This window comes from Protopterus annectens, chromosome 10.part0 (genome assembly GCF_019279795.1).
Source record: "Protopterus annectens isolate FY-2018-M chromosome 10.part0, PAN1.0, whole genome shotgun sequence".
Classification (NCBI taxonomy): domain Eukaryota; kingdom Metazoa; phylum Chordata; order Ceratodontiformes; family Protopteridae; genus Protopterus; species Protopterus annectens.
The window spans coordinates 395,220,754-395,232,025 of record NC_056744.1 but is presented as its reverse complement, the minus strand read 5'-3'; the positions used below and the strand labels follow the sequence as shown (position 1 = coordinate 395,232,025).

At 39.3% G+C, this 11,272-nt stretch overlaps 1 protein-coding gene across 2 annotated transcripts in view; it reads left to right on the top strand.

Moving 5' to 3' along the window:
• The first annotated feature begins 3,203 nt into the window (after positions 1 to 3,203).
• LOC122813157 (influenza virus NS1A binding protein) overlaps positions 3,204 to 11,272 on the top strand; it is a 462,133-nt gene continuing 454,064 nt past the window's right edge. For both annotated transcript variants that reach the window (XM_044085313.1, XM_044085312.1), the window contains exon 1: positions 3,204 to 3,372. The gene's annotated coding sequence lies outside the window, so the exon portion shown is untranslated. The remainder of the gene's footprint in view (positions 3,373 to 11,272) is intronic.

Genomic DNA, 11,272 nt, shown 5'->3' with positions numbered 1-11,272 from the left:
TCTTTAATTCTTGAACTAAGACGGTGATAGGTATGCAAGGGAGTGGGGGTACACATTGAGCTCTGACAGCAGTAAGATAATAAGATACATTTTTTGTGTATCTTTTATTTATACATGGCTGTAATTGATTGTCATAAGTGTGTGTGTGTGTGTGTGTTCGTTCCTCAAAGGTTGTGATTTTTTCTGGCAAATGAATGAGGACTGCAATCAATAAATAATGATATACATTTGAGTTTCAGACTTAATAGCCTTCAGAAAAAAAGCATGCTGATGCAAAGCCTACTATTATAGCAACTAAGTATGAAAGAACAATATCTGTCCCTGATTCGGTGCTTTGTCCATCATTGTTTAGCTTTCTCCTTGATTCTTGCGCTAAGAGGTTGAGAGATAAGCACAGGGAATGCATTGTGCTGTAAACTGTATTCTGACTGCACTGAATAAACATTCTTCTGTGGCAGTTATTTATGGTTTTATTCATTAGTTTGATCACAGTCAGACATCTGAGGTGTACAATAACAGTTATGCAAATAGCTATAACTGATGATCACACCTTTGTGTGTTTGCGCGCATGTGTGTGTTAAATCTGTGTTGGCAACTGTTTTATTTTATATCCTTTCTGTGTGGGGTCTGCATGAACTTTCTATGTGCAATTTTCATCCGCATGTTCTGTTGCCTATGGCCATTTCTGATTTTATTTCATTCCAGAAATAACTAGATGAGTAATAAAGGGTAAGTATCTTTTTGGAGGGATTGGGAGGCAGACACTCTTCCCTGATAACATTTATATATCCTTGCAAGCATTTGACATCTCAGTTTATTTGGAACTGCTATGTTGTTAGCTTAGAATACTAAGCTTTAAACGCAACTTATTTTCCTTGACAGAAAAAAAATAAGACTGAATTTCTTTTCTTACTTATGATTTTTATTCAGGCCATCACTGGATGAGAAGATTGCTAAAAATGTTCATAAAATGCACCTCATAGCATTTAGAGCCACGACTTCTATGAACCTAGTGGCCCTGAAACCTGATTTAATTCATTAATCCAGTTACTACCTCCACACTTATTCTAAAGTAGTTGGCCTGTTAGGGTGTCTTACAAAGATGTAGGTGGGTACTAGGCTATCAGCCTAAGTAAGCCTAGCCAACAAGGTTCCCTGGCTTACTATACCCAAGAAAGTTAATTTCCACTGCCCCTGTCAAGCAGAGCCACAGAAGTGATCCCCGGGGTGTATTTCCTATTTCCCATCCACTCAAAATTTTTCTTGAAAAGTGCTAATGAGGAACTTTGCTCGATATAGATGGATAGCTTGCTCCAGAGTATAGGAAGTCTCTGGGACAGAAATATATCCCTCCAGCAAGTCCCGTTTATTGTGGTGATAAGGTTTAGGTCCCTAGAGCTTATTAGTGACTGTAACCTTCAACGATTTGCCAGAAAACCACAAACTTTAAGAAGATAGTAGTCTTCTTTCGGCTTTTCCCGGTTAGGGGTCGCCACAGCGGAACTCCGGTCCGCTAATATTCTAAGAAATTAGACAGTTGAGATACATACACGACAGGTTATGCAGTTAAGTACATGCAGTAACTGCCCAGTGCAAGCTAATTCTGTCCTTGATAGTTCATGTTTTTGCAGTTTGTCTAGTTTATACCTACTTGTGCTATTTGCACTGCTCTACTTTGTTATCCTGGAATTTTTATTACTTATTTATTTAAATTTGTTGACCGGGAGTGTCCGACTGGACGTAGGTCCATTTTCAGCAGAGGCCCAGGGAGAAAAGCTCCACAGTAAAATAAACAGACAGTAGTTACATTGGATTACATAGCGATTAACAATTTAACATAGCAATTACTTACAACATATTTACAGATGAAAAACATAGTACATCAGTAGACAACTAGAATCTTTATCTATCTGTATTTTAAAGTGCATCTATTGTGTCATAAAATAACCAACACAATATTAGTAAAACCCCTCATCCAAGCTTTACCACACTTCTCAAGTTAGGGTACAGCTGTGTTGTTCAAAACCCCTCAGTGATTCTGTACTACACTCGTTCCCCCGCCCTACCTGGTATAGTGCACTTTCATAGCTCTCAACCTTCCACCTCCAAAATGAGGCGCACTACCTCTCCTAACGCGGAACAAATTTGCAAAATGTGGAGCATTTACTAACAACTTAAAATAGGAAGCTCACGCGCTGGGTAAAAGTCTTTTAGATGACTTAACATGAATATATATATATATATATATATATATATATATATATATATATAGGTTTTGTTTTACACTGAATGCGTGGCTGATCCTTTCAACGTGGAACCGGGAGGAACATGGACTTGTAAAGCTCAAAATGAGTAGCATTCCTTGTAATGAGGTAAACATGAGAAGGATATACACTCTGCGTAATACTGCAATCTTACAGCAAGTCGTGTGCATGTCAATGTGGTCGAATTAAGGCTGTAGTCTTCATACCTTCAACTAGAGTTCTACTCGAATTTTTGCTCACGTAACGTCAATTGGTATCTACAATTAAATGATCTTCCTTGAGAATGTTTATACAGGGAGTCGTTGGGTGCCAATCAAGTCAAACCACAGTAAAAGTCTCTACACTAGCAGAGAATTCACAGTACAACACTGCCTCCTCACCCACTATTTGACAACTGTATAGTGTCGCACCATTTCAAGTTTCTATTTACATGCCAGGAGGCTTGTGCTTCATTATGTACAACTATGGCTCTGGCGAAATAAATGCTAAAGAAACAACGTAGAAACAATTACCAGGCGCCGAAATCTCAATTTTACAGCTAAACATGCCGTCCCACACTGGTAAACTGCACCCACGTGTTAAAAACAACTACCAACAAAAGCATACGCTTTTTGGTAAAATACAACAGCCCTTTGACTTGACTATACTATAAGCACACATTTTAACTCCTACATACTTATAATAATTTACACGTTTTCTATATTTGTTTAAACAGAAAATTCATTTGAAGACCTAATAATTAGCGAACAATTTTATAAAACATACACAAATAATACCATAATGACTATATACAAAAATTGTACTCTCCACAAAACAATCAACAGAAAATGGCCGTTAGCTAACACTGCCTGGGGAGGTACCCGGTGCTGTCATTGGCTCGGCCGCTTTAAAGAGCAAGAATGGCGTCATCCCTTATAGGAACCGAGTGCCGCCACACCTCCTGTTCAGTTAGCGCGCTGGTTGTTCTGAGTGTTTTGTGGACATTTTTGTTAATTGCGTGTAAAATTGGAAGACGTGGGATATCCGCTGTCTTCGTACACCAAGTCTTGTTACTTAACATAAAGCAACATACACTATGAATTATATCGTTCTCTCACAAAGAATTAAGGTAAGAGAAAATTTGTATTTAATCAGAAAATGTTATGGTAGCTTGCATTTAAGGAAATATGTCCACGTAACCCCTTGTATGTGTGTGTATGTATGTATGTGTATATATATAAATGTGTGTGGTGGAGGGCTCACCGTTTAACTGCATGCGTCTGTGTCTGCATTTTTTCCTGTGTGATGATGTACCAGAGTTGTTACGAACGGGTTGGATGGGGAGGAATTTCAGATGTTTTTGGCAGTGTCATGAATGGATATTTGTCAGGGTGTTGTACGGCGTGACTTGAATTAAGTTGAAGTCCTTGCTTGTAATATTTATGTATTGCGTACAATGGTAGTTTATATTGGGCTGTACTTTGCTGTATTCAGACGTGCCATTAATTAATCACAAATGGGTAGATGAACTGTGCCAGGCAGCCCTGTATTAATGTTAAGAGCGCGCGGATTCCTTTATGGTGTTTAAGTTGGTTATTTTTGAACCCTCGAAGTAAAGCCAATACCTTTGCATCCATAATGTCTTTGTTTAATTTCACGTTGTGCTGGTGTGTCTATGTACGTACTGGGGGGGTCCTCTTGGAGTGACTGCTCTTGGAACCAATTGGCTTTCGCTATTAAGTGTAGGTCGGTGTACACCAATTGAAATGTTCCAGATCAGTTGGTGGTGGGTTGTCTTTTTTTTCTTGGCCTTTCCCCACAACCGCATGTCAGTTCTGTAGTTTGACCTCCGCTTTGAACCCGTTAGGTTGCTCCATTTTGTATACATTTTTGTCAGTGGTAATGGGGTCAGGTAGTATTTCTCTCCCACAGATCGCCAGTGCTCGCATTTGTGGTTTGGGAGGCTGGGAATTTTACCGTACCTTTTCTGTCACGTTTGATTTGGCGCGGCGGGTTCACTTCCTGTTTGCATAATTGTCATCCTGCCAAGTAGGGTTCGAGCTACGTTTCAGTGAAAAATGCCTATTATGTATTTTAGGTTTTACTAGGCGACGTGGATTACTTAGCGTTTTATTTTGCATAACGGACGTTTTAATTTGCCCCCCTCCACCTTCTGTGTTGCTGACCATTTATTTCACCGAAATGTAATAAAATTTGTCTTGTGTGTGTGTTCACCGAAATGGGTGGGTTGGGTGCAGTTAGTTGTACGTTTTATTTTTATTTGTAGCTACATAATCATGGGGTGCGAACTTTGAGGAGAATTTAGTCATAGTTTAAACGTAAAATGCGCCAACCTCTGCAGTGGTGATGAGAAAGAAGGTGCTAACAGTGAATTGATAGGATGTGGACTGTAATTCTTGTTATCTGGATGTACATTTTAATAGCGACTTCTGCGAAAGTAATCAGTTTTAAGAGTATCAAGAGGACCGCTAAATTTAAGCCAAAATGGAGGACACTTGGGTGATTGCAAGTGAATCTTCTGTCCTGTTCCCTTAAAGTTGTGTGCCCGAGAGGTGTCTGCAGACATACTAAATTTAACATTGTGATAATAATCTTAACCTACAAAAAAAATGCCTTAGCTGCTATCTATATCCCATCAGGTAATAACATTCCCATCCTCGAATTCATACTCATGGCTATCATTCTATATCCGCAATTAAACCTTTGTTTAGCCAGTCATTGTTGGCGTTTCCTATCTATAACCAGCCCATCTCACCATCCGCCTACATGACTCTCATCAGCTACTTACACCTACTAGACTCAATAAAAACAATAATAGTATCTCCACTCTTGACTGGATCCTAACTGACCCTAACCTGCATCAAAACCCTGCTACCCTACCAGACTCCCTTAGCGACCACCTTCCTGTCATGGTTCTTAGGCACGCTGTTTGGATGCCTAAATGCCGTTTCTATAAAGGTTGTCAAGTTCTCTCCGCTCTTAAGTGAGACCTTTAATCACATGATAAACTGTTTAGACTGGTAAATTCTGAAACGCATCCCTCTAAACGAAGCTGTCCATTTCAGTCCCACTTTCTCTCCATCCTTGACTCCCTGGCACCTCTCAGAAAAGTAAGAATCAAAACATCCCACACCCCCTGGCTCTCAAAAGATGCACTCATACTTATAAAAGAAGACAGCACGGCAAAATTGAAGTGTATTAATCCACCACAGAGTTCGCGCAGGTATAGGCGTGCCCGCCATGATTGACATGCGGGAGGGCGGGATTAACAACGGCAATGTGCCATGATTGACGCACAATGCTAATGTAACGGTAAATCCATAGTTAAAAACGGAGCATTTAAGACACAGTAAACAAATGGAAAATGGCATATGACCACAGCAACAGTGATTAAAATTTGAAAACTGTGTGTATTAGCGCACTTAATCGGCTGAAGTAGCTTCCATGAGAATACTTTGACTGCTGCCAATACTGGTTGAACTAGACTGCTACTTAAGTATTTTGGGTGCTTTTCCATTATCGGGGCAACACTTGTAACTTGCTAGCAGGTGCACGAAATGATCGCACGGCCGTTAGCCCTGAACCGGTAGTTTTGAAACAGACTATGCTCCTAACTAGCCTTGTTATCAAGGCTAACTTCACTAAAAGCACGGTTATGTTTTTATTTCAAGATAATCTCCACATTTGTATACCTTCTCTTGTCATCGTCTTGGATTCTTTGCAGTCTGTTCAAAGTTCTGTATTTGAGCAATAATACAGCCATCGTTGTTAAAATGTTCCTGACTTGAACTGCTTAACGAAATTAAATTTTCATGCGGTAGGATGCCGTATCTTTTATTATGGTATGTTAATGTAAAATTTAAAGGGGAATGGTGTGGGATGTTTTTCGGTTAGTGTGATGTTCCTCTTTCAAATGACAGGTTGAGATGTACTATCCCATTGTTGGATAACAGATGAGCCGCAACATTTGGGCTCTGCTGCCAAGTGTGTAGGGTCATTATCCTCCCCTCCAAAGGGGGCAGACAAAAACCTTTTCTAAGAGTGTCAGACACTCTGGCGTCAAACCACTGCACACTAACACTCGTACCATAAAAAATATATAAAATAAACAATTTGTATTATCTCCATGTCTCACTAGTATTGCTTTAACAACTGCTTCAGGGCTGACGGCTGTGTGATCATTGAGCGTTAGAGCTGTTGCCCCGATAATGGAAAAGTACCGTATTGGGTTTCAGTTCAGTCAAGAAACTCCCTCTAATGGACATGGGTAACCTGTAAGTGGTTAGTCTCCCAGCCCCATGCTTACACTTATCAAGGGTATCAGAACTTGTCAGATCACATCAATTGCACAATTAACTTGTTTCGTATATTAACTTGGGTTATGGTGGCATCTTTCAATCAAAAACGGTGGGAGGTGCAGTCAAAATGCTCACAAGCAGGGTTTGGGCAGGGCTTGCTACTGCATATCTGGTACACTTCAATCTGGCTGAAAAACACATAGAAACAGTTTTACTCCAATGCCCAACTCACCCATAATTTCTGGCACTCTAAGATCCTGCATCCAAGCAACCCTTCTACCCCCCACCCTGACAAAAAACCCTTTTAAAACTGCCACTCTTCTAAATTCATACCTCATTGAATCTAACTTGCCCACAATGGTCAGAACAATAAACACACAACCCCGCACTCCACATTTCATCAATACTCCCTCTTTCACACTCAACCCCATCCTGCCATTTTACATCAAATCTCTCCTTAAGCTGAAGTTATGCTCCCCCTTCTTCTGAACCCCCCCCCCCCTTTTTGTTTTTTCTTAAACTAAACACTCACACACTCGCTCTATAGCATGAGTGTCCAAGAGCTCTTCCATGCCCAACCCTTAAATTTAAATTTAACTTTTTTCCGCCCTCAGCTATTCTAAAATTACTTTTTTTTTCCTTGCCAGCGTCTTTCAGCTGGTATAAAACACCGTTTTTTTTCATTCGGTGAGATCAAGAAGTTGGATTTATTTACCTGACTACATTCAACATCTAATGATAGTAGGGTACGTCTTCTTAAGAAACGACAGGTCCGTAACAATAATGTGTCCCTTGCTTGGTAATTGTTTGTTTTTTCTGTGTTGGTCTGATCTGGTGCTTGTTTCTAGTTATACTTGTTATTCTCATTGCGTCCTTTTATTGTAGTTCATTGCTTTTGAATTGTAGTGTACTTTGTTTTGTTGGTGGTTTTTTGTAAAAATGAATCTCGCTATTTGTTACTGTAAGTGTATATTTATTATGCTTAGGGATTCTTGTGAAGAAATAAGGGTTTATTACCATAAGTCATTTTTTGACAGTGAACTCCTGCACATAGAGTCATTGAGGACATTTGAATTGGTGAGAATAAGTATGCCAAAATGTACTCTGTGCAAATGTAGTCTGTTTTAGGATTGACTGGCTGCTTTCCTACTTAGTAAGCTTCATATGGAAGTTAACCAGCGTCAAAATAAATGCCTTCTAGATTTAATCTTTTCTTCAGAAGTAAGCATTTATTTTTGTTTAACATTTATTTGCAGAGAAGTAGTAACACATAAAGCTATGTGCAGTCTAATGTATGAATACATATCAGTGAAATTTTTAGAGATGTATACAAACTTTACATGTCACCAATTGGAAAGAAATGTACAAATAAGATGGCAACAAGAGCAAGTAATGCATCTAGTGACAAAGTCAAATATATTCCAAGATACTTGTTTGGATAATAATGGCGCAACTTATTTGGAAAATTGATAGAGTAAGCAGATTCAAGTTACTGTACATGTTCTGATATAAGAAATAAGTTGCTGTTTTATTTATTGAAAGTAATTAAAAAAAAAAGCCATAATAGAATGGCGAACTGGACAATTGGGGATTCACTTTTATTCACAACTTACAAAGTAAAGAATATTTTAAAGTTACAATAGTGCTGTAGATCACATTCAGTGTTTGCACATACCACTATAATGCAGAATAATGGATTTGCACAGAGAAGTATAGTATTTAATAATGGGTGGATAATTAACACTTTCCATGTGACAGATTCCAGGCATTTACATTAACATGGTACTTGGTAAATGTGGCAGGAGTTCAGAGGTGATGTAGAGTGATGGTAAGATAAATCAGTGAATTTTGGATGGAGTGGATTCAGTGACTGACAGGAATGTTTGAGTTCATCAGTGACCTTAAAGGGATATTCCCAGAGATTTTTTGTTTTGATTCTGGTGTTTGTTTCCATTTCATTCTGGCTTTCTCAGCATGTCCTAGCTTTCTTTGTGGGTTGAGGTGAGTGCAGGAAATTTCAATTATTTTAGTCAAATTCCATCTCAAATTGCAGTTGTACTCACTACAGCTGTCACAGAGTCATTCATAGGATCATATGAGGTTACTAGATGTTTAGACAAGTCAGCACCCAATGCCCCTGTCCAGCAAGGACATTTCCCATCCAGTTATCCAGGTTGTGCTTAAAAGGGTAAAGAGGTACTCTGCTTGATGTGGAGAGGGAGACTATTCCATAGATGAGGGAGTCACTGGGACACAAATCTGTCCCGCCAACAAGTCTTGTTGATGTCACAGACCAGGTTGAGGCCGTGCATGTGGATATGCAGCAGTCTCATCAAGGTAGGGTCCATGATTGCCTTGTATGCCAAAACAGAGAGGTCACCTCTGAGGAGTCTGTATGAAACTGAGCAGAGGAATAGGGCTTTTAGCCTATCTGTGCATAGTAGATGTTTGAGGCCCTGGATTCTCCTGATGAGGAACCTCTGTGGTCTCTCTAGCTGCTGCAAGGTGCCTTGTACTCAATAATGGGCCTTATAAGGGAAGAATACAGGGATGTTATGTTCTCCTTGTCCCTGGATGAGATACCTAACTTATGAGGTGGACCATGTAGGGAAGCAACATGGTGGTCAGAAGTCAGGCTGCTATCAACTTGGGTGCCCAAATCCCACTGATTGACTGCTTAGGTCTAGGTCTAGGACGATATTAATGTGATAATTATGAAAGGGGATGATGATGCATTTTTGGTATTCATCTTGAGGCCATGTTTCTGGCACCAGTAATTTGTCTGAGTGAGACCCTCTTGGAGATGTCCACATTACTTCATCATCTCTGCACTAGCTTCAGCCATAGCCCACTGGTTTTGGCCTGCACCTCAAAGACTGAACCCGGGTCTACTGCTTGAGGTGCTTCCCTTATCTTGACTATGTGGATTCTATCAGTGAGCCAGTTTGCTACCCATTTGGTAACATATGGATTGATGCCTAGTTGAGAGTATCCATTATGCCTGAGTATCTGCAGAGAGTAGCCTTTTTTTTTTTTTAGGATTTTTCACTTGCTATTTACTACTGTGATTGATACATATATAATCTGAGAGATTGTTTTACTACAGAGTAAGGGAAATATGTCAGTAGACTGCCAAGATTTAGTATGACTTGCACTCTCTTGAGTCAGAGTCCAGTGGCCTTCTAGCTTCAAGAATAAGATGGTAACACATGTAGTAATAGTTTGGTGATTACCTTTTAGAATGGCTTCTGTAAGTGAATGGAAGGAGGGTATTTGTACTGCTGGACTACAGCACACAAGTTCAATCTACTGCTTTATCAATGTGTGTGTGTGTGTGTGTGTGTGTGTGTGTGTGTGTGTGTGTGTGTGTGTGTGTGTGTTACCTAAAGTCATGACAGCTGTTTTAGAGATACCAATGACTTAGTTTAAATTCTTTTGTTGGTATTTTGAAAAGCTCCAGTTCTATACAAAATAATGTCACCAGTACAGAAAGAGCTATTAGAGTTAATGCCATTTATAAAAGAAGGAACTTATGCCATGATACTATTTCCTGACTGGATTCTGATAGTCACATGTATAGTTTAGAGAACCAGGGAAATGCATTGTTGCTAAAGCAGAATAATCAAAGCTGCTGGGTAGAAATAAAGTTTTCGCAATTTCAAATGCTGGTTACATCTAAAAATATGGCTGCAAAGACATGTTTTTCCAAGACAATTTCTAAAAAATTGTTCATGACTGATAGATTTTGCCTGATACTAGTACATTGCCTCGAATTTAGTTTTCCTTTACAGACAGTTGTTAGTGTGTTTTGTTTGCTCTTAAATCAATGCTGAGACTTGTTAAGGTGTTCCAGGGATGATATCAGTAGTAAATGGCAATCCCAAACTGTTTTTTTAATTTATTTATATTTATTAATTAATTTATTGTTCAAATGCCACATTAGTCCGCATAAGCCTGGCTCTTCAGTTAATGTGAGACCTTTTTTTTTGGTTGGACACCCCTGCTCTATAGCCTACCCCCATCTCTGTCCTGGTCAGTAGATCTATTCATGAATACACTGTCCCAGATTTATGGAAATCCTACTTTCACTTCTACACAAGGGAGCGAACAGCAACGAACCATCCAACTCGGATCTGTTGCTCTGATGTCCACATAATGGCTTAAAAAAATTCAGGCATGCGCAAGACGGATAACCAAAAGAATTACAGAATGAGCAGCATAGGTACAATTGCAACAAAGTCAGTAGTAACAGAAATTAGAATTATGGTAAAGTAGCAGGAAAATGTGTGTGTGTGTGTGTGTGTGTGTGTGTGTGTGTGTGTGTGTGTGTGTGTGTATAGGCATAGGTATATTTGTGTTTGCATGTATATAATGTGTATCAAGTAATGATGGGGGAGGAAGAAAATGGTTATGGGAGAGTAGGACAAGAGAATTGAGCAACCGATCCTTAATGCAAAACAGCAAATCCAAATTGGAGTGAATAAGAGAAACCTTTGGTGCTACACTGCAAAACTTAAACTTTAATTCAGAATAATATATGAAGTCGCTCTGGTCACGGCTGATACTGCTAAGGAAGTTTACATGACCATAGCAGGACAGTGTTAAGTAACGTGTAAGCAGTTATCCTCCCAAATAGTGTGGTAAGTTGTAGTGGACAGTGTTTAACTGAACTTGTATAATTACCATTGTGAAGTGCCTAGGCTATCCTTA